General features: G+C 40.6%; 2 protein-coding genes across 15 annotated transcripts in view; one reads left to right on the top strand and one right to left on the bottom strand.

The window, feature by feature from the left end:
* LOC128115658 (zinc finger protein 54-like) overlaps positions 1–24,050 on the bottom strand; it is a 92,087-nt gene that overhangs the window by 8,980 nt on the left and 59,057 nt on the right. The gene's annotated exons all lie outside the window — the stretch shown is intronic.
* The window catches only part of Cd320 (CD320 molecule), a 58,690-nt gene that overhangs the window by 16,679 nt on the left and 17,961 nt on the right, over positions 1–24,050 (top strand). Inside the window, exon 7 of one of the 14 annotated variants that reach the window (XR_008220258.1) lies at positions 23,229–23,300. The exons of the other annotated variants lie outside the window; for them this stretch is intronic. The gene's annotated coding sequence lies outside the window, so the exon portion shown is untranslated. The remainder of the gene's footprint in view (positions 1–23,228; positions 23,301–24,050) is intronic. 14 annotated transcript variants of the gene reach the window in all.

Below are 24,050 nucleotides of genomic sequence, written 5' to 3'. Positions count from 1 at the left end.
TTGGTATCAGGGTGACTGTGGACTCATAGAAAGAATTTGGCAATGTTCCTTCTCTTTCTATTTTTGTGAAATAATTTGAAGAGTATGATATTCGTTCTTCTTTGAAAGTCTGATAGAATTCTGTGTTAAAACTATATGACTCTGGGCTTTTCTTGGTTGGGAGACTTTTAATGACTGCTTCTGTTTCCTTAGGGGTTGTCGGTCTATTTAAATTGTTTATCTGATCTTGATTTGACTTTGGTAAGTGCTAAGTATCAAGAAACTTCTCCATTTCTTTTAGATTTTCTAATTTTGCAGAGTACAGATTTTTGAAGTATGACCCAAAGATTCTCTGGATTTCCTGAGTCTGTTGTCATGTCCCCGTTTTTGTTTCTGATTTTGTTAATTTGGATATTCTCTCTCTGTCTTTTAGTTAGTTTGGATAAGGGTTTATCTGTTTTGTTGACTTTCTTAAATAATCAACTCTTCATTTCATTGATTCTTTGTATTGTTTTCTTTGTTTCTATTTTATTGATTTCAGTTCTCAGTTTGATTATTTCCTGTATCTACTTCTCCTGGGTGTGTTTTCTTCTTTTTGTTCTAGAGCTTTCAGGTGTGCTATTAAGTTGCTAGTATGAGAGTTCTCCAATTTCTTTATGCAGGCACTTAGTGCTATGAGCTTTCTTCTTAGCACCACTGGTTTTTAGAGTCTCTGTTGAGAAGTCAGGTGTAATTCTTATAGGTCTACCTGTATATGTTACTTGGCCTTTTTCTCTTTCTGCTTTTAATATTCTTTCTTTGTTCTGTATGTTTAACATTTGGCTTATTATGTGATGTGGGGACCTTCCCCAGGCCCATGCCATCACAGCTTCTCTCCTTGGCCCCACTGCTGGGACCTGCCACTAACCCCAGTTGACTTCCACCACTCAGGAGTATGTCATACCAACCAGAACCAGTGACATATCCACCTGCTAGTGACACTTTGCCCCTCCCTGCATTCTGTCCCTAGGCACAGAATCCACAGAATCCTTCCTCCTAGGGGAGGCCCAGACCCACTCCATTCTAACTGATCCCTGGCCCCATTGCTGAGCTCTGCCCCCAAACCCAGCAGACTTCCACCATTCAGTATCAGGCCACACTAGACAGAACCAGAGCAAGCAACATCAGTCAGAACAGGTGCAAGCCACACCCGCTTAAACAGACTTCAGCTGCTCAGGTGCAGGCCACACCAGTCAAAAGAAAAGGTGCAGGCGACACCAATCAGTAAAACAGAGACCCACTGCTGCATCAACAGCCAAGCTAACCACCAGAAAGCCAACTCCCAACTAGAACAGAGACTCTTAACTAGATCAGAGGTCATGCCAGTAGCCAGAAATCCATACCACAAAGACTAGAAAACCAAAGAGGAAACAGAAACTAAGGAACAAAACACCCATTCAACAAAAACAAACTCAGAAATCAAGGACTAAATTTAATCATCACAAACCCAGATGTCTAAATGCCAGTGTAAAATACAGTCAACAATAGGCCAATATGGCACCACCAAAGGCCAGCTATCCTATGACTTCAAGACCCGAACATTCCATTGCAACCAAAACACAAGAAAAGAACCTTAAAAACAACTTTATGAAGATGATACAGGTATTTAAAGAAGAAATGAAAAATTCCCTTAAAGAAATTGAGGAAAAGACAAAGAAAGAGTTGAAGGAAATCAACAAATCCCTTAAAGAATTCCATGGAATCTGGGCAGTGGTGGCACATGCCTTTAATCCCAGCACTCAAGAGGCAGAGCTAGGTGGATCTCTGTGAGTTCGAGGCCAGCCTGGTTTATAGAGCGAGCTCCAGGATAGGCACCAAAACTACACAGACAAACCCTTTTGTTTGAAAAACAAAAAACAAACAACGACAACAACAAAAGAATGCCGTGAAAGCTAAGAAAACAAAACAAAACAAAACAACAACAACAACAAAAAACAAATGAACAGGTGAAGGAAACTACTCATGGCATGAAGATCAAAAGAGAAGCAAAACAAAGCAATTGAGGTCAAGATCATGATGGGGAAAACCACAGAGACAGCTGACCCAATCCGGTGGGAGCTCATGGACTCTGACCTGTCATCTGGGGAACATACATGGAACTGAACTAGGCCCTCTGAATGTGGGTGACAGTGGCTAGATCTGTTTGGGGAGCACCTTGCAGTGGGACCAGGACTTATTCTAGGTGCATGAAATGGCTTTTTGGAACACATTCCCTAGGGTGAGATACCTTGCTCAGCCTTGACACAGAGGGGAGGGGCTTGGTCCTGCCTCAATAGTATGCCAGATTTTATTGACTCCCCAAGGGAGGCCTTATCCTCTCTGAGGAGTGGATGAGGGGTGGGATGGGGGGAGGTGGGGGCAGGAGAAGAGAAGGGAAGGGCAACTGGAATTAAAAAAAAAAAACATAAACTGAGGGAATTCAGGAAATGGAAATTCTGGGTAAGTGAACAGGAACTATAGATGCAAGTATCACCAATAGAATACAAGAGATGGAAGAGAGAATCTCAGCCATTGAAGATATAATAGAAGAAAGATTCATTGGTCAAAGAAAATGTTAAATCTAAAAATATCCTACACGAAACAGCCAGGAAATCTGGGACACCATGAAAAGATCAAACCTAAGAATAATTGGAATAGAAGAAGAATCTCAGCACAAAACCCATATTCATACCAAACATAAGACTCAGGAAGATGTAGAGGAGAAGGGAGTGGAAGGGCTGTGGGCCCAATGAAACCTTAATTTTAATGAGTACATAGTCTGGAGACAGTCCATTTGGAATCATCATCCATGGCTTCTGCTCTCTTGACCTGGGTATAATGCCAGCTATGTTCACTGCCATAGGAGTGAAGAGAATTACGATGTAGTATCCTCTACCCACTTGACTCAGATGTGTCACTGCCTTAAACCAGGGGAAACTTGTAGTGGATTTGGAGGTGGTCAGTGTCTCTTAGACAGTCTAGTGAATTGCCCCTAGTAACTTGTGAAATGAATGGTTAGATAGTTCTGCCAAATGCTGGTGTCTGAGTCTAGGAAGCAGTTGGGAGGTCTTCCAAACAATCTCATAGGGTATAAATCCCTTCCTATATGGGATGCAGTGGGCCCAAAACAAAGAAAAGGAACAAGGTCTAACTATCCTTCACTGGACTCTCATTAGAGAGTTTTGTAAGAGTTTCTTTTAATGTCCTGTTTATTTATTTGTATTCTGACCAAAACTCTGTGGTCTATATGCACAATGAGGTTTTCAATCTACATCTAAAGCTTTAGCTATTGAGAGGTTTGGGCCATGAAAGATAGGCCACTGGTGGACCACATCACTAGGGAGAGGACAGATTGGAGGACTGTTGAGAGCTGTGTGGCCTAGTTTAGGTTCAGCATATGAATGCTTGTCCAACAGGTCTCCATGGGCTTTGCCCATGGAGACTGTCTCTCACTTGGCAAAAACTGGTAGACCCCAGGACAACATATAATATTGCTGAGACTGCACAGCTTGCATGCTTTCTTTTCTCTCATAATATTGACGATTCTCTTGGTGGCTTTTAGTTTCACTTTGTCAATCATACATGAGAAAGATAAAGTTAATAGGCACAGGGGACTTGGCTTTGTCTCCCAATTCTGGGAAAGAACATCAAGAATGATGTGGTAAAATGGAAAAGGAGTGCCTTATCAAAGTTTGCCCTTTATAGAGAAGCATGGGCAGGCAGAACTCTTTTGTTTTTTGTAGGAACAGTTAGAGAAAATACAAGCTAACTATATGCAAGCAGCTTATGGCAGATAACCCATATTTCTGTAAATATGCTTTGTTAAGTTTTGAATGACGTTGTTTTTAAGAATGTGTACCTATGCCTGTCACCTTTTAACCTTGGAAGGACAGGATGTGCCTGGCTTGATATCTAGCCAAGGAAGCAAAATGATAAGCATTGTTTTGGTTTAAAAGATATTTTGATGTAAATGTTGGGGAAAAACACATTTGACTTATTTGTTTTTACCAGAGGTTAATGCAGTGAGGTGGGAAAAACATGCTTGTTTTTGAAGTATAAATAAAGGTGGCTCAAGCTATTTCAACCAGTCACTTGTGTGAAACTCATCGGGTGGTCAGACGGATTCTTCAACCATAGCCCAGTTCTTGTCTCAGGACGTGAATGTGGCCGGGAATCAGTTCCTGAAGGAGTTTTTTAGATACTATTTGAGTAGTTTAGCCACAATTTGGCTAGACACTTTTCAATTGAGTTTGTCATTCCAAAGAACCAACTTATTTAGTTTATGGCATCAGTTAGCTTCATGTTTTGTTTTGGTTAGTTTGTGACTGGATGACCTGTTTATGGGTGAGAGAAGGAAATTATTCTAAAAAAAACTATTCTTTTTGTTAGGGACAATGTCTGATTGTAACTGTAGTATAGTTTCTTTTATGGATATGAGTACCCTTATTTTTGTTGCATAAATTTTAGAACTCCAATATCCTCTCAGTGGACTTTTTCATTGATGAGTGCATAGTTTCCTTCCCTTTCTCATTATTTTTTTGATTGATGACTTTTATTCGGATATTACATAGCAACATCTGCTTACTTCTTAGGTGCATTTGCTTCAAAATTACTTTTCAATCCATTGTCTTGAAGTGATGTCTATCCATGATGGTAAAGTGTGTTTCTTAGATGAACTAGAAAGATGGCTATTGTTTTATAACCCATTTTGTTACTCTGTATCTTTTTATTGTGGAATTGAGATATTTGATATTGAGGGTTATCAATAAATAGTGCTCATTGATTGCTGCTATTTTTATCCTATAGTGTGGGTTTCTCCCCCTCAGATTTACAGGGTTATTTATTCCTTGTGTTTTCTTCAGTGTGGTCAACCCCTTGTGATTGAGGTTTTTTTCCTAGATCCTTCTGTAGAGGTGGATTGGTAGGTCCTATTTAAATTTGATTTTATTGTAGAATGCTTTTCTTCCTCCATCTATGGTGATTGATAGTTTTGTTGGGTATAATATTCTGGGCTAGCATCTATGTTCTCTGATAGGTTGTATATCTATCCAAGTATTATTTTCATACATCTCATGTTATGTGTTATTTGATCTTTTCCCATATTGCTTTTAATATTCCTTCTTTCTTCTGTGTATATATTGTTGTGATTACTATGTGTCACATGGAATTACTCATCTGGTCCATTTATTTATTTTTCTGTATGCTTCTTATATTCTGTAGGAAAATAGGCACCTCCTTCTTTAGATTAGGGTAATTTTTTCTATGGTTTTGATAAAACTAGTTTCTATGCCTTTGATCTGGGATTCTTCTCCTTTCTCAGTTCCTATTATTATTAGATTTGATCTTTTCCTAATGTGTCATATATCCTGGAAGATTTATGTCTTGATTTTATTTTAGACCTGACATTTTCTTTCTTTGAGGTATCCATTTATTCTCCATTGTCTTCAACACCTACAATTTTTCTTTTCCTTTGTATTTTCATAAATTTTTCATTCCCAGTTTTATCTCAGTTTTGAGTTTTGATTTTTTTTCTTTTTTTTTTTAGCTGTGTCATTTTTTTTTTTAACTAAGGAAATTTTTTATTCATTTTACATACCAACCGCAGATCCCCCTCTCTTCCCTCCTCCCACCCCTCCAGCCTTCCCCCCACAGTCCACCCCCCATTCCCTTCTCCAACAAGGTTTGGCCTTGCATGGGGAATCAGTAGAGCCTGGTACATTCAGTAGGGGCAGGTCCAAGCACCTCCCCCTGCATCCAGGCTATGCAAGGTCTCACCATAGTGGACTCCAAAAAGCCAGCTCATGCACCAGGGATGGATCCTGATCCCACTGCCAGGGGGTCCCTAAGCAGATCAAGCTACACAACTGTCTTAATCATGCAAATAGCCTAGTACTGTCCCATGGAAGCTCTAGTTTAGCTGTTGGTCTGAAGTTCATGAGTTCCCATTAGTTTGGTTTGGTTGTCTCTGTAGGTTTACGTATCATGATCTTGATGCCCTTTCCTTATAGAATCCCCCAGCTCTCTCTTTGACTGGACTCCTGGAGCTTGGCCTGGTGCTTGGCTGTGGATCTCTGCATCTGCTTACATCAGTTATTGGATGAAGGCTCGATGATGACAATTAGGGTATTCACCAATCTGATTACTGAAGTAAGCCAGTTCAAGCACCCTCTCCACTATTGCTAGTAGTCTAAGCTGGGGTCATCCTTTTGGATTCCTGGGAACTTCCCTAGCACCCAGTTTCTCCCTATCCCATGATGTCTCCGTCTATCATAGTATCTCTTTCATTGCTCTCCCACTCTGTCCCTGTTCCAGCTCAACCATTCCATTCCCTTATGTTCTCATCCCCCATCCCCTACCCTCCATTGCCCCCCATCACCAGTGTCATTTCTTTTCTTTTTTATTAAGAATTTTATATTCATTTTATATTACTAATCATAGATCCTCTCCCCTCTCTCCTCCTATCCCCTAGCCTTTCTCCCCATTCCCACCTTCTCCAAGGTAAGGTCTCCTGTGGGGAGTCAGCAGAGCCTGATACACTCAGTTGAGTCAGGTCCATGCCCCTTCCCATGGACCACGGCTGTGCATGGTGTCCCACCATAGGCAATGGGCTCCAAAAAGCCCACTCATATCCTAAGGATGGATCCTGATCCCACTGCCAGGGGACCCCTTAAGCAGATCAAACTACACCTATGCAGAAGGCCTATTCCAGTCCCATGGAGGCTCCACAGTTATTGGTCCACAGTTCATGAGTTCCCACTAGTTTGGCTTGGCTGTCTCTGTATGTTTCCCCAGCATCATCTTGAGTCCCTTGCACTTTATCTGTTTTGATTCTCTTTAGTAATTCTATTTTTACTTCTATTTATACTTGGACTCTTTCCATTATTTCATTTCCCTATATATTTGTGTTCTCACACACTTTATAAGTGATTTGCTGATATTATCTTTAAGGTTCTTGAACATATGCACAATTGCTATTTTGGAGCCCATATTTTATGCTTCAGTTGTATTACATTTCTTGGAATCTGTTCTAGTAGCTTGTTGCCCTCTGCTGGAGACATAATGTCTTTGGTGTTAATGTTTGTGGTTTTGTGCTGATGTCTAGGCATCTAGAGTTATAATTAAGTGATCCTAGGAATTGATATCTGGTCTTGCCTTTGTTGGGTTAGTGTTACATTCCTAGTTTATTTTTTTCTCTGAAACAGAAAACTGTAGTGGCTTTGGGTTGTCTGGTAGAGAGTGCTTCTGCAGCTCAGTCAGTGCTATGGGTTGAAGTGAGATTTGAGAGATCATAATGGGGTAATATAAGAAAGTGAAAATAACCTACCTGAGTCTCAGCCCAATGTGGCTACTGTGGGCCCCAGGTAGAAAATATTTCTAGATACTGGCAGCTGACACAAATCAGTGGGGATTGGCTATATGTATTTTTCTGAAAGATTTCCTTTTTAGTTTTGTCAAAATTTAGTATGTTAGTGAATGTTAGTGATATTGTTTTAATATTTGACTTTTTTTAAGTGGAAAGGTATTCTCCTTCACTCTTAAAATGGCTTTTTTTTTTTTTTCTGCAGCTGAGGACTGAACCCAGGGCCTTGCGCTTGCTAGGCAAGCACTCTACCACTGAGCTAAATCCCCAAACCCTCTCCTTCACTCTTAATGTACAAAGAAGCAAAAACATACACCATGCTATACCTTGAGTGGGCAACACAAAATGCAAACTCATAGAACACAGGGTTGCTTCAGGATCTTCTCTAAAAACAAGTGTCCACAGCAAGACTTCGTTCCTTCTCTAGAGCAAGAGAGTAAAGAATCTAACTGAAGGGTGCTTTTGTGCATTAAATGCTGTAGGATTTGCACAGGTTTCTGTAAGTTTCCTCAATGCTGATATTGCTAGTAAAGAGAAAATAATGACCTCTATCAAGGTGGAAATTAATACAGAGCAGTTTAACTAAAAAATTAAAATAGCATTAGCCCCATTACACAAATTGTAAGCCATCTTTTTCTTCCTTCTGTAAGGCTCTTCTAAGAAAACTTTTAAAAATTCACTCTGTGATCATATTCTACATGTAAAGGCAACAACAACCCCCTGTACATGAAACCATACACAGAGATAGAGGACAGGATTCAAAATGGCCTCACTTCAAGTCATTTGCCAGAGAAGACATGCAGGAAACCATGGAGTACTAGAGGCAGACCAAATACCAGTTTCCATTTCCTTCATTGATGTGGTCTGCTTGGCCAGCCAGTAACATGGACCATGAAAGACCAGCTCCCACAATCTGCTCAGGGTAATAAAAGGAATGCCTCAGAGTAGTGAGGGATAGGAAACTTTTTTATCTGAGGGTAATTAGGAACAAGTTTTAATCTATCTATGACTAGTGAAATAAGAAAACACACATGCTTTCTTGTAGGTAGAGTTTTCCTGCCTGGCCCACAGTCAGGACAAATCTCTCTCACCCGCCAGTCCCACGCCGCTCAAACCCGATCAAGTAAACACAGACACTTATATTGGTTACAAACTGTATGGCCGTGGCAGGCTTCTTGTTAACTGTTCTTACAGCTTAAATTAATCTATTTCTATTAATCTATACCTTGCCACGTGGCTTGTGGCTTACCGGTACTTTACATCTTCCTTGTCCTGATGGCGGCTGGCAGTGTCTCTCTCACTCAGCCTTCCACTTCCCAGCTCTATTCTCCTCCTTGTCCCGCCTACACTTCCTGCCTGGCCACGGGCCAATCAGTGATTTATTCATTGACCAATCAGCAACACATTTGACATACAGACCATCCCACAGCACCTCCCCTTTTCTTTTCTTAAAAAGGAAGGTTTTAACCTTTATACATCTCCAAAGTCAGCTTGGTATAGTTGGGAATTTGGGCGTAGCTTCTCTTACTACTTCCTGCTGGAGGGGGGCGCTGTATCTTCTGGGGAAACAAAGAAAATTTTAGGATCATGGAGTAGTCCGTGAGGCTGTATCATCTGAGCCAGTTGCCTTGAAACGGTTCTGGATGTTGGATCATCTGGGCCATGGTGTCATCGGAGACCTTTCAGGTGGTCTTGGCTGGTCAAACCTGATGTGTCTTAATTTGGAACAGATCCATAGCCTCTGACTTTCTGTGGAAACAAAAGCAGAATCTCCTTTCCAAAGCAACATATCCTTATATCCAAATTTTGAAGTCAAGGTACCTTTAAAATATACATTTTGGCATAACTCAACAGCTTTTGTAATCAAATGTTTTTCTTTAGTTACGAATATCAAAGAGAACATAATCCAGATTCTCTGTGTGGTAGCCATCTTTACGTGGCTTATTTTTTTATACTAGCTTGAACCTATTGCTTTAAACTGCAGCCTTCTAAGCCTGAAACGGCGCTGGTGCTGTGGCTGCTGGCTCCGCCCACTTCAGCTTCCCAAAATGGCGGTGATACATTTTCCGCCAGCTCTGGGAGCCATCAACTCTCAGAAATAGTGGGTCTATGCTTCTATCAAAGCAGCGTGTAGCCCAGAAACCTTTTTTTTGTTTTGTTTTGTACTAGCAAAGGCTAAATCCACCACACAGCTTAATGTGCCACTTGCAGAGGCCTCATTCCCACCATACTGCAGGTCGAGTGCGCACGCCAGCAACCCGCCAGTAGCTCAAACCGGCAGCTGCCGCTCATTTGAGAGAGACAATTAGGAACTGTTTTTAGCTCCGTTTTAGAATCTTTTTTTCTCAGTTTTTAGGTGGAAACTCTTGCCACCACGTTGGACGCCATTTGTTGTTAGAGTTTTCCTGCCTGGCCCACAGTCAGGACAAATCTCTCTCACCCGCCAGTCCCACGCCGCTCAAACCCGATCAAGTAAACACAGACACTTATATTGGTTACAAACTGTATGGCCGTGGCAGGCTTCTTGTTAACTGTTCTTACAGCTTAAATTAATCTATTTCTATTAATCTATACCTTGCCACGTGGCTTGTGGCTTACCGGTACTTTACATCTTCCTTGTCCTGATGGCGGCTGGCAGTGTCTCTCTCACTCAGCCTTCCACTTCCCAGCTCTATTCTCCTCCTTGTCCCGCCTACACTTCCTGCCTGGCCACGGGCCAATCAGTGATTTATTCATTGACCAATCAGCAACACATTTGACATACAGACCATCCCACAGCACTTTCTGATGTTAACTTTCTCTTTTGTTTGTTTGTTTTTGTTTTTCGAGTCAGGGGTGCACCTTTCCTGGAACTCACTTTGTAGACAGGCTGGCCTCGAACTCACAGAGATCCGCCTACCTCGCCTCCCAAGTGCTGGGATTAAAGGCATGCACCACCACTGCCTGGCAACTTTCTCTTTTACTTCATCTTAAAATTGGTCTCTGACTCTTTCTGTCTACACTTCTACATATTTCCACACTACTGCACATAGCTACATATCTTTACATACATACATTTTCCACATCTGTACATCTTTCTTTTTACATACATTTCTCTTCTACATATCTTTTCTATACAGCTTCATCTTCCTTGCCTCCACACAGTTACAAATAGCCACACAGCCATAGCTAAACATCTCATTTACATAGCTTTCTCACCATACAGCACTTTACACAGTTCCTAGGCACACCTCCTTTACCAGGTCTGTCACACAGCTCTCTCATACTCTCTCACACACATACTTCTAGATTATTCACTCAATCTTTTTTTTTTCAGTACTTACTTTTTTTTAAAAACATTTATTTATTATATATACAATGTTCTGCCTGCATGTACGCCTGCAAACCAGAAGAGGGCACCAGATCTCTCTTTTTTTTTTTTTTTTTTTTTTTTTTTGGTTTTTCGAGACAGGGTTTCTCTGTGTAGCTTTGCGCCTTTTCCTGGAACTCACTTGGTAGCCCAGGCTGGCCTCGAACTCACAGAGATCCGCCTGGCTCTGCCTCCCGAGTGCTGGGATTAAAGGCGTGCGCCACCACCGCCCGGCCCAGATCTTATTATTGATGGTTGTGAGCCACCATGTGGTTGCTGGGGATTGAACTCAGGACCTCTGGAAGAACAGCCAGTGCTCTTAAACTCTGAGCCATCTCTCCAGCCTCTATTCACTCAATCTTTACTTACTCTTTCACCCACTCACTTCCTCACACTTCTCTCATACTTCTTCATCTCTCATCCAACACACACACACACACACACACACACACACACACACACACACACACTTCACTCACATTCTACAGCAGCTTTCACATAGCTCTACACAGCCATCTCTCTCCACACCACCGCTGTGCTCCACAGCCAAACTCTGGACAATTGTAAGTTACATTTTCAGGGCCCTCCCTTTTCTCAAAACATAAGATAAGTTACGTAGTTTCTGTTAGGCTAGTAGTGCCACATTGACCCATGCATGTAGCTCTAAGTTGGTTAGGGGTCCTAGACATTATACAATTGGCTGAACCTTGAGCAGTCAGGGTAGGTGCAGAAAGGGAGCAACTGCAAGGATTGTGTCTTGATATAAACAGTCTGGCTTGATTTAGCAATAACACCTGGAAATTAGTCTTTGCATATATTCTGCAGAGGCAGTTTAGTCTGTGTTGAGTTTGTTCTAAGGTCTTTACAAAATGTGTAAAAGGCTGTCTTTGAGACTGAGAATACTGTTACTTTCCTGTGTCAGTAAAGAAGATTCTGGTAATATTTCTGTTCATCAGAATTGCACACTACCAAAGGGGTGTGGAAAACACCCCACAGTTGTTCTTATTAGAGAGGCATAGCAGTGGCACCTGAGAAAGTTATAGACATAAAACAACTGGTTTCCACAGGCAGTGACTCCCCAGTTTTGAAAGGTGGGGCTACCCATCAGGAAGTTATACATCTGGTGGGCCGACTTGTCAGGCAATAGTTGTCATTTGCTGTATATTACCACAGCACTCAGCAAACCAGGAGGATTTCTCTACTGACTGGTGATGTAATATTTAAAATAGAGGTGAGGCTAGGCGGTGGTGGCGCACGCCTTTAATCCCAGCACTCGGGAGGCAGAGCCAGGCGGATCTCTGTGAGTTCGAGGCCAGCCTGGGCTACCAAGTGAGTTCCAGGAAAGGCGCAAAGCTACACAGAGAAACCCTGTCTCGAAAAACCAAAAAAAAAAAAAATAAATAAATAAAAAAAAAATAAAATAGAGGTGAAAACAACTTTCAGTCAGAAGCCTGACCTTGCTCACTTCCCTATTGATTAAAACAACATCTTGGCTTTTTATAAAGCATACATTATTACTAAATGCAGTGGATATTTTAGTCCTAGAGAGGAGTTTGTAAAGATTTCAAATAATGAGAACCTCTCTATTCATTCTTTTTTTTTTGTTTTAAATTTTTGCTTTTAAGATCATAATGTAATTATTATGGGAGTCTCTGCAAACACCAGGGCTGACATACTAATGATCCATATGAGGCAAGAAGGAAATCCTAAACAACATGACTCAGTAGCTTGTGTTGGATCAGTCTTCTAGAATGTGATACTAGGTAGTTTACTTTAGGCATATTTTAAGTACAATACAATTTGGAAAAGGTTACCAGGTAGAAAAAAATCCCATGAGCAGAAGGAGGCATAACTGCATCAAAATTCATCCCAAAGTACATGTCACTTCTTCCATTATGATGGGTTCAATAGATAGACTACTTGTGTTCTCTAGGGCTTTGGGGGGAAGATCTGGTGTGGTCTTCATCTTATAGATAGCTTAGGGTTCAATTTATGTGGGCTATCAGCCACCTCCAGTCCTTGTTGTGGGATCTTAGGGGAGACCCTGGCCATACAGATAGTGCAAAGATCACCTACACTATTAAGTACCTCAGGTCCTGCTTCTTGAAGCTTGGTATGGCCTGGCACTAAGGATGGCACAAGGAAAACACATATAGACTATTATTCATCTCTAGTCCCAGCCTTCTGGACAGGAAAAAAAAAAACAATTATACATCTTTGTTCTTGAATTGATAACCCTGTGTGTTTAACTTGCCTGGTTTTCCTAGTGCTATCTGTAAGCACATGGACCTTTATGCTCAATACAAATTACAACATTTCTACCTTTACTTTCCTCCCTCCAAACCCTCCTATATAGCACACACCCATGTTCTCCTACAAGTGTATAGACTTTTTTCACTAATTGTTATTGCATGCATAAATGTGTGTATGTTTACAATAAAATCAACTTATATAATGTTAATTGTATGAATGTTTTCAAGGCTGACCATTTGGTACTGGACAACCAATCATTGTGCTCTTCTTTAGGGAAGGCCACCTCTCCCAATTCCTCCTGCTTCCTTCAGTTCTATAATTCTTTGTATAAGATTGTTCCCTTGTAGGATTTTCCTTGGCCATTTTTAGTCCATTCAATTTATTCCTCTAAGCCATTTTTTTTCTATACAGCTTTCTCTAGTCCATTTACTTTATTCTTCTAAGCCAATTCAATCTATGCAGTTTTACTCACCACTCATGAGGTATGAAGATACCTGGGTCTGTAACATCCTTGGTGAGATCTTCAATATAGCTAAAACCCTAGTCCTATGAGTATCCTGTTCAGGCACCAGATATTGAATCTCAGGGATCCTGGGGATTTCACTATGACATGGGATATCTGAGGGAAAGAAAAATCTATGTATACTATGCTGTTATGTCTGTTAACTTTACTCCTCTAAGACAAAATCCTACCAGTATAGCTATAGCTCTGTCAGGCATTCAGGGCAGGAATAACTCTAGATACACCAAGCTCTTTATCCATCTACTTTATTTCTCTGGGATGAAATCCTGTCTACATAGCTTCAGTTCTGTCTGGTTCCCTATCACAGTCCTGCTAACGGCTAAACTCTTATGCTTCCAGCCTCATCTTCATCCTCTGTTTCCTCGTTCTCCATCTCTACTACTTTCTACTCCTGGCTCTCAGAAAACTCTACCCAAGATTTACTTTACCCTCTACAGAACCTCTGTCTTCCTCTCTTCTCTTTGGCCATGCTCTGTCTTTTTCTACAGAAAATGCCTGCCCTTTCTTTCCCTGGCCATGGTTCTCTGCCTCCTCAGGAATGTTGTTCTACCTTACACCTTGATATGTAAAAACCTCTTTTGTTCTCAGTCAACTGCTCTGGAGAGCCACTAGGCCTCAAGGCGGGGGCGGGGGGTGGGTGGGGATGGTTTGAGCTTCATTTGCACAAGAAGCAAAGCTATGTGTCTCTAGCCAGCTTGTCTCCTAGGCTCAGTGGGGGAGTTAGTTACCTAAAAGTTCAGCAGGTCTGGAAATATTTGGGCATGCAAGAATTTCATAGTACAAGACAGCTGAAATATTAAAAGCTGGATAGCACCACATATTTATGATAAATGGCTTGCCTTTGACAGACCCTTGGCTGGTCAGAGTATAGCTTTAATACGCAGCTGAATCTCTATGATACATTCTTGTGGCTCGACACAGCCAGCTCTCCCAATTCCTGTTTCCCTCAGTTCTATAGTTCTTTGCATAGGATTGTTCCCTTGTAGGATTTTCCTTGGCTATTTTGGCATTCCCATTGGTGTCACCCACCTACCTCACAGTAACTTGAACCATGATGATATGAACTTTTAAGCAATCTACTTCTATTTCATGACATATTTTCCACTAACATTATCATCCATGGAACAGCTGACATTAGTGATGTCCTGCAAGTAAAGAATAGACTCCTATAAAAAAATGAAGTTAGAGCCGGGCGGTGGTGGCGCACGCCTTTAATCCCAGCACTCGGGAGGCAGAGCCAGGCGGATCTCTGTGAGTTCGAGGCCAGCCTGGGCTACCAAGTGAGTCCCAGGAAAGGCGCAAAGCTACACAGAGAAACCCTGTCTCGAAAAACCAAAAAAAAAAAAAAAAAAAAAAAAATGAAGTTAACATTGACCAAAATGTTTAACATTTTTATTGGGAAGACACAGATACTTGAATCTTAATACTTGAAGTTTTAAAAAAGCTGTAATACATGTGTAATCTCAAATACTAGCAGGGCAATAATGTTTATGTAGAATAATATTATAATGCATAAACAAAAACATGTCACTTGACTACAGTATGCATAAAATTCTGGAATAGTTTGACTTTGGCTTGTTCTTTAACACAGTATTCTGACATTCAATGAAGAAATATTATTGCTTACGTCATTATATTTTTATTAATTTTTTTATTTTACATACAAACCACAGATCCCCCTCTCATCCCTCCTCCTGCTCCCCACCAGCCCACTCACCATCCCCTCCTCCAAGAGCGTAAGGCCTCTCATGGCTGGTCAGCAAAGTCTGATACATTCAGTTGAGGAAGGACCGCTTGGTCTCTTCTGCATAAAGACTGAGCAAGGTGTCCCACCACAGATAATGGGATCCAGAAAGCCCGCTCATGCACCAGGGATAGATCCTGATCCTACTGCCAGGGGGCCCCTTAAGCAGACCATCCCATTCCTGCAGGTTCTCATCCCCTCCATTGCCACCATCGCCCCCAGTTTACTCATGTAGATGTCATCTATTTCCCTTTCCCAAGGTGATCCATGCATCTCTCTTAGGATCCTCCTTGTTTCCTAGCTTCTCTGGTGCTGTGGGTTATAGTCTGATTATCTGTTGTTTTACATCTAATATCCACTTATGAGTGAGTACATACCATGTTTGTCTTTCTGAGTCTGGGTTGCCTCACTCAGGTTGATATTTTCTAGTTCCATTTGCTTGCAAATTTCATGATGTCATTGTTTTTTACAGCTGAGCAATATTCCATTGTGTATATGTGCCACATTTTCTTTATCCATTCTTCATTTGAGGGGCATTTAGGTTGTTTCCAAGTTCTGGCTATTACAAATAATGCTGCTATGAACATAGTTGAGCAAGTGTTCTAGTGGTATGATTAAGTATCCCTTGGGTATATGCCCAAGAGTGGTATCATTGGGTCTTGAGGTGTGGGGGACACACCCCCACCTTTTTCCTCAGGGTACTCTTGGGGAATGAGGGATATGAGATTTAGATAGAAATATAGAAGAGACAGAGAGAACGATAGAAATACAGGATAGCCTTGGGAGGGCCTGGATCCTAATCCACTAGCCCCTTCTGTCTCTTCTAAAGGGCTTTTTAAAGGAATGCCAAGTGGTGGAGCAAAAAACCTTCCCCCAGCACAGCCAAGTGCAGACCCTTCCAAACATCTGGTAACCATGCATGTGGTCAATCCATCCCCTTATGCAGCCCTGCTGGGAAAAGCAAGTTCAGATCTCAGTAGAAAACCTCTGTGGGCTCCCACAGGTCCCTCCTTTTAATTTTTAAGAGCCTCTCAAGCCCCCCCAGATAGACTATGCCTGTATTAGATCATCTTCAGTTAGACAAACCTTACCCATCTTAGAGATATACTTTCATTAAACATACTCCTATCTTAGGTTGGCAGCTAACAAGAAGAACATTGCTCTCTCACTACCAGCCTCTGGCAGGAGGAGGTACAGAGCTTAACTCAACTCTGACTCAGGAGCTTGCAAGTAGTTTGAACATCCCAGTGATCCCTAGGCTGCCACACCCCCCATTAAAGGAGTAGAGGATGACCAAGATAGAATGTTCAATTTTGAATGGGTCTTAAGATATCTATAACTGCCTTAGCTGTGCCAAGCCCTTTTTTTTAAAATCAATAAACTCTTGATGCAAACCACATCAAATAAAGTACATCAAACTTAAAGATTCCCTTAGCTTCATCAAACCCTGGTTCATTAATATTACCATAATTCTGGTATGAACATTACATTTATAACTAGCATGACTAGTTACTATATATTTACACTTCTTACAAATTTACATTCAAAAGCAAACTCTCTATATGACTACCTTGTAAACTTTAGCAAACATCTAAAACAGAACTATTATCACTATACATATTTAAACTTACATTCTATAGGACTACTTTATAAACCTTAGCAAAAATCTGGAAGAGTTCTCTTAACTGAACTATTTACATTATCTTCCAACAAGACAGAGTACATGAATCAATACTCACCACAGTTAAAATTGCAGGTGAACTCAAAACTGCTACATTTCTGAAGTTCACAGTCAGTTTTGATATCCTTAAAGTTCCCCTGACAGTTGCAAACCAGAACCTAATTCACCAATGGCTTCCTCAATCCTGGGATTTAGCAAATGCTGTTGCTATGGGGCTGTAACACTTGCTGCTAGGGGGCTGTAACACTCCATGCTGGTGTGCTATAACACTTGGGGCAATGCTACTCCCCCAATGTCATCTTTCCCACTGGCCCTTTCAGCCATTCTGGAACCAGGAGAAATGTGCGCAGTGCAGATGGTTGCCAGTCAGGGGCTGTCCCTTCACCCAACTCATTGCAGCTCCCCTGAGTGCCACAATTAAAACATTGCTGAAACTTCACTCAGTTACAGCAGAACTTTCTGTTTGCTCTACTGAAAAGCCTCACCTCAGGGTGAGGGTGAAATTACCATACTGGGCTGCCATAAAGTTCTTAGAAAAAACTTCCTGTTCAGCTGTTAAGCACTATCTCAAAGGAACCTGCATTGATTTGCCACTAGTCAAACAAAAGTGGTGTGGCTCTGAGCTCCATTTCCTTTCACCTTTTACTAAATAGTGACAAAACCTTTGTCCCTAACTCCTCAGCAGTCTGGGGGCCCTCTAAGTCTCCTGTTTTCCCCACCCCAGACTTCAGGAGGGAACCTCAATATCAGGAACATTGGTTCAATTGCTTTTACTCTAGTTCCTCTAGAAGAGCATCATTGGAGCTGACATTCCTCTGCTCTACACTCCTCACCAGACACTCAGCCAGCCAGCAAGTTTCTGAGGTTACAATTTTCCTCCTTCTTAGTTTTTTAAAGCTGACTTTTAAGATTACCATGTGTTAATGATGCCTCGTTAGCCCAATGTTTCTGACAAGCTTATATGTTCACAGAAACTGCTATTGTCCAAGGGAGTTAAGAACATAGATACGTTGTTTTATTTATTTTCATGATTTAGTATTTTAACTTCATTCACTAACTTCTCTCAAATATCAGTGTATTCACTAAGCAAACATTCTAATTTAGCATTGTTTTCTTATAAGGAATTTTCAAGTGAAGTGACTATTTTGTAATACAGCTAGATTTTCTGGAGGTTTTTTTTTTGTTTTGTTTTTTTTTTTCAAGACAGGGTTTTTCTGTGTAGCTTTGGTGCCTGTCCTGGATTTTGCTCTGTAGACCAGGCTGGCTTGGAACTCACAGAGATCCGCCTGGCTCTGCCTCCTAAATGCTGGGATTAAAGGCATGCACCACCACTGCCTGGCTGACTTTCTGGAGTTTGATCTCCATCTACAAAATAGTTATTCTTTTCTGAATACATGCTTCCTTGTTCCCCATTAGATTTACAAAGGAATCCCTCACTACAGGCTATTATTCAGAGGCAAAGAACTTCTTTATTTGTCCATAAGTTTTTTCATACCTAAGGCAATTTTTCAGTATATCAACCTCTTTTTCTTGCTTTCTTAAGGGTTTCAAAGTAGCTTGTTGATAAATAGTATTAGTGTTTTAATCATCTCCCAAGAGGTAAGCTGTTTGCCTAATCCTAGTTCTCAGGAGGTAAGGCTAAGCTTTTTAACATTGATTGGAAAAGAAACTGCATTTTCAGCAGAAAAAAATTTTTGGGCAGTACTGCCATTTTGAGCTGAAAACTACATTTCCCACACTGCCTTTCTCTATAGCATCATGCTGTTATAAGGTACGTTACAGACTACATTTTTCCAAGATGGTTTCAGGTCCATTGTACTCTCATTTTCATTTATATGGTTTGTTTTTGTACTGAAAATCAAGATCAAATGAGTTTTTTTTCCCCCCATGGGATAAATCCAATGAGAGAAACACAGTTTAACTCAGATCAGAGCCATCTCTGCCCCTGTCCAACTGACTTGTGAAAACAACCAATCACAGAGCAGGACAGTAGAATCCTGGCCCTAGGGCCCTGGACCAGGGAAAGAAACACAGCCTGTGTTTGGGACCTGAGCCAGAGAAGTGAACACTTTATCCCCAAACCTAGAACCCAAGAAATATGCCCTGACTCTGAGACTAGTACCAAAATAACACTCTTGGTCCCTAGAATCAGAGTCAGTGAAAGAAATGTGCCCTGGCCTTAGAGGTAGTGTTAAAAAGCCAAGAAAGGCCAGTGAAAGAAACACAGTTTGGCCCTGAAATCAGGGCCATCTCTGCCCTTTGCTCACAAAACTGGCCAATCCCTGGGCAGAAAATAAACTAACCAATCACAGTTGACTCTGCCCCCTAGATATCCTATATAAACCACCCTGCCCAGTCAGTTGTGAGCTGTTCTCTCCAACCTGGTAGAGGCAGTTACTCTCCTGGACTCCTCCTTCCCAAATAAACCTCTTTCTCAAAAAAGTATTGGGTGAAGACCTTCATTGACTGCTGAACAGAAGAACCTTGCTGGGAAGTCCCATAGTGGACTGAGCAAGGGGGAGCTGAACAGAAGAACCTTGCTGGGAAGTCCCATAGTGGACTGAGCAAGGGGGAGCTGAACAGAAGAACCTTGCTGTGACGTCCCATAGTGGACTGAGCGAGAAAGAGCTGGTAACACTGAGCCAGAGATTGTGGCTCTCCAGGAGAGGAGCAGGATTGCTGTGTCCTGCGGGGAAACCATCCCCCATCATACCATCATACCAGGTATATCCTGACCTTCCTGAAGAGTCAGGATACCCTGACTTTCCCGAAGAGTCACTATACCCTTCCTTGCTGAAGCAGTTCCAGGACTGACTCTCCCGAGAAGTCAGAAAACCTTCCTTTCCAAGGTTGGGCTGTTTCTTTACAGTCTCAGCCATCAGAGCTGTGCTAAACAGCTCCAGGTGTCCGGGACACCTTCAGGGCAGAGCTCTTGTCCTAAGCAGCTCTGAGGTGTCTGGGATACCTCGCCCTCTAGGTCTGAACTGTCTCCAGTTCTGCCACCACAGCTATGCTAAACAGCTCCAGGTGTCTGGGACACCTTCAGGGCAGAGTTCTTGTCCTAAGCAGCTCTGAGGTGTCCGGGATACCTTGCCCTCTAGGGCTGAACTGTCTCCTCGCAGTTTCAGCCATCAATTTACTTACATTTGGTGCTGAAACCCGGGACACCAAACCCAGAGCTTTTGCAGTTTACTAACAGTATTTCCTTCACTAGACATTGTCCCCAAAGTGGGTCACATCTGCCCACCCATGCACACTTACTGATTGGTGCTTGTCTCCTGCCTCACCAGGTCAGTGAATGAAAATACTTAAATATTGTGGGATATCTTTCTACATGCTGGGAATATGTGTTGCTCCCATTGGCTAATAAATAAAGCTGTTTTTGCTTATGGGAAGGCAGCTTAGAGGCAGGCAAGAAATCTAAGCAGAGATACAGAGAGAAGAAAGAGTAGGGAAAGATGCCAGCCACTACCAAAGAAGTAACAAGATGCCAGCAGACTAGTAATGCCATGGCCATGAGGGAACAAATAGATTAATAGGAATGGGTTAATTTAAGATAAAGGAGCTAGCTAGCAAGAAGTTTGAGCCATAGGTCATACAGTTTCTAATTAATTTAAGTCTCTGAGTGAGTATTTTATAGGTGGCTGCAGGACCATGGGTGAATGGCCTCTTATAGTTATCGATTTAAAAGACTTTTTTTCTCAATACCCTTAAAAGAAAAAGACAGAGGAGCCAGGCGGTGGTGGCGCACGCCTTTAATCCCAGCACTCGGGAGGCAGAGCCAGGCAGATCTCTGTGAGTTCGAGGCCAGCCTGGTCTCCAAAGCGAGTTCCAGGAAAGGCACAAAGCTACACAGAGAAACCCTGTCTCGAAAAACCAAAAAAAAAAAAAAAAAAAAAAAAAAAAAAAAAAAAAAAACCAAAAAAAAAAAAAAGAAAAAAAGAAAAAGACAGAGAAAAATTGGCCTTCATAGTACCTACTTATAATAATTCCCAGTCGGTCAAGAGATATCAATGGAAGGTTTCCCCACAGGGAATATTCAGTAGCTCAACCCTGTGCCAACATTTTGTATGACAGCCATTGGAAGTAATACATAAACAGTTTCCTAAATGTATAATTTATCATTACATGGATGACATTTTACTAGCTGATTCAAATATGGATACTTTAGAAAGAATGTTTGAAGAAGTAAAGAAAATTTTGCCTTGTTGGGGATTACAAATTGCTCCTGAAAAGATACAAAGAGGAGATTCTATTAATTATTTAAGATATAAAATAGTTCTACAAAAATTAGACCCCAAAAGGAGCAAATTAGGAGAAATTGATTATGGACTCTAAATGACTTTCAAAGATTATTTCCACAGACCACTATTGGGGTAAAAAATGATGAATTGAGTAATTTGTTCAAAACCTTAGAGGGTGACAAAGACTTAAATAGTTCAAGAGAATTATCAGCTAAAGCTGAGAAAGAGTTGGCTTTGGTAGAAAAGAAAATATAGGATGCACATATGGATTATGTGGATCCAAAGCTTGATTGCATTTTGATTATTTTGTACTCTAAGCATTCTTCTAGAGGAATTTTAATGCAGATGGAAGATATTATATTGGAATGGATATTTCTACCAAATAAACAGAGGAAAAAATTAAATACCTATGTTGAAAGGATCTCTGACTTGATTTTAAAAGGAAAATTGAGACTTTGTCAATTAGCAGGAATAGACACAGCAGAAATTGTAGTACCTTTAAATAAGGAGGACATTGAAAAATTATGGGCAGAAAGTGAACCTTAACAAAGAGCTTGCAGTAATTTTCAGGAGAGATTAACAACAAATATCCCAAAAGCGATAGAATTAAACTTATGAAGAGATCTAACTAGATCCTATTTCACATTGTACAGGAAACATCAATATCTGGAGCCTCTACATTTTTTACAGATGCAAACAAACAAGGAAAGGCAGGTTACAAAGCAGAAAACTTAAGTAAAGTGGTTCAAAGTCCTTATAATTCTGTCCAAAAATCCAAATTATATTCTGATGATATTAATGGAGTTTTCAGGACCTCTCAACATAGTTACTGACTCTCAGTATGTCAAAAGAGTAAGTGGTCTTACATATTGAAACTGCTGAATATATTCCTGGTGAGGCAGAATTAACTTTGTTATTTATTCAGTTACAAGGAATAATCAGGAATGGGAATCATCCCTTATATATAACTCACGTCCAATCCCATACGGGTCTTCCAGGCCCTCTAGGGCAGTGATGAGATCGATCAACTACTGATAGGAAATGTGCTGGTGGTCTCAGAATTTCATAAAAAAACCATGTCAATAGTAAGGGTTTAAAAAAGGATTTTTCCATAACCTGGCAACAAGTGAAGGAAATTGTAAGGAAATGTCCTACTTGTTCTTTATACAGTCAAACTCTACTACCAGCAGGATGTAACTCAATTGGTACTCAGAGGAATGAAATCTGGCAGATGGATGTGTTTCATTTCATAAAATTTATAATATTAAAATATGTATACCACACTGTAACACGAATTGCTAAACAGTCTTAATAAAAAAAAAGCCACAGCCAGTTACTGGGGTGAAAGCTGAAAAATCAAAGAAACAGAACAAGACATAACCAACCTCACCTTACCAACTCCTCAGCTGATCCTGTTTCCACAAATCCTCAGACTGAAAGCCTTTGAGTCCTCACTTCTGAGGGTCTTAGTTGAAATGCTGTTTAGTTCCTGTCTCCTTACACCTTGTATACCATTTTCCACCCAGCCATGTCACTTCCTGGGATTAAAGGCATGTGTGCTTTCCAAGCAAAGGCATGAGATCTCAAGTGCTGGGATTAAAGGTGTGTGCCACCACCACCTGGCTAAAGATATTCTCTTCTAGGGAAGAACGTTTGTGGTTCTGAGAGGCAGACATTTATCAGACTGTGATTGCTCCAAACCACAGAGGAGACACACGCCAAAAGAAAAAAAAAAAAAGAAAGAAAGAAAAAAAATGTCTGCAGGGAACCATGACCATGCCTAACAGTGACTTTGAAATCTTCAAAAAGATGACAGGACTCCACAACAACAATTCCATGTGGACAATAATAATACCACTAAACTGACAAACATCACCAAAAGATCAGCTTTGAAGTACAAACTGCTCAGAACAATTTTGAGATGACTATCTTAGATGATCCAGCTTCACAGACTACTTGAACAAGGACTTGAGATAAGCCATGCACTTTGGCATTATGACTGGACAACAAATGATATAGCTGCCTCTCCCAGAACTTGACAATTAACCCAAAATTTTCTTTTTATGATCCCCTAAAGATCCCTTTGACCACAAACAACAGGAAGCAATTTTAAGAACATGATGCCCACGTTCCCAAGAGGTGGGTTGAGGTGGGTGGTTTTTGGTCTTTCGTTGGGTTTCGGGGTTGAGATAATTGTCATTGTTTATGATGGTTGGTTACAAGTTATTAATTGTTAATGGTAAAAACAAAGCTAAACAAAGGAGATTAGATTCAGGGTTCTTGTTTCAAAAAAAAAAAAAGAAAATGAATAAAGAGGATATAGATAAGAGGTAGATTATTAAATCTACTCTGGAAAAAAAGATAGAAATAATAGAATAAAAGGGTAGATTATTGAATCTACTCTGAAAAGCAAAAAGGGAAGATATAGAAATAATAAGATAAAAGGTAGATTTTTTTAAAGAAGGGAAGATATAGAAATGATAAGATAAAAGGTAGACTTTTGAATCTACTCAAAAGAAAAAAGAGAATATGGATATGATAAGATAAAAGGTAGATTATTGAATCTACTTTTAAAAAGGAACTACTTGTTTTAAATAGTTTACATTGGATTGGATTTTTATATATTATATACAAATTATATATATTGAGATTGATGTACAAGTATATGCTGTACAAGTATATTTCTAATCTTGTTCACGATATTGTACTTATACAGTTCATTTAACAATGTAATGCAATTGCTAATCCTTGAATGTTATTATTACCAGCTATTAGGATATAAAGAAATGAAAGTTACTAGTTAGACATCACAATCGAACTTATAGTCACATTAGGTGTTTGGAAGGTTAAGCAGAGATATGTTTTAGATAGACAAGCCATCTTAAAACCCTTCAGAGAT

Source organism: Peromyscus californicus, unplaced genomic scaffold (assembly GCF_007827085.1).
Source record: "Peromyscus californicus insignis strain IS unplaced genomic scaffold, ASM782708v3 Scaffold_1__1_contigs__length_55948999, whole genome shotgun sequence".
NCBI lineage: Eukaryota > Metazoa > Chordata > Mammalia > Rodentia > Cricetidae > Peromyscus > Peromyscus californicus.
This window is presented reverse-complemented; position numbering and strand designations above follow the sequence as displayed.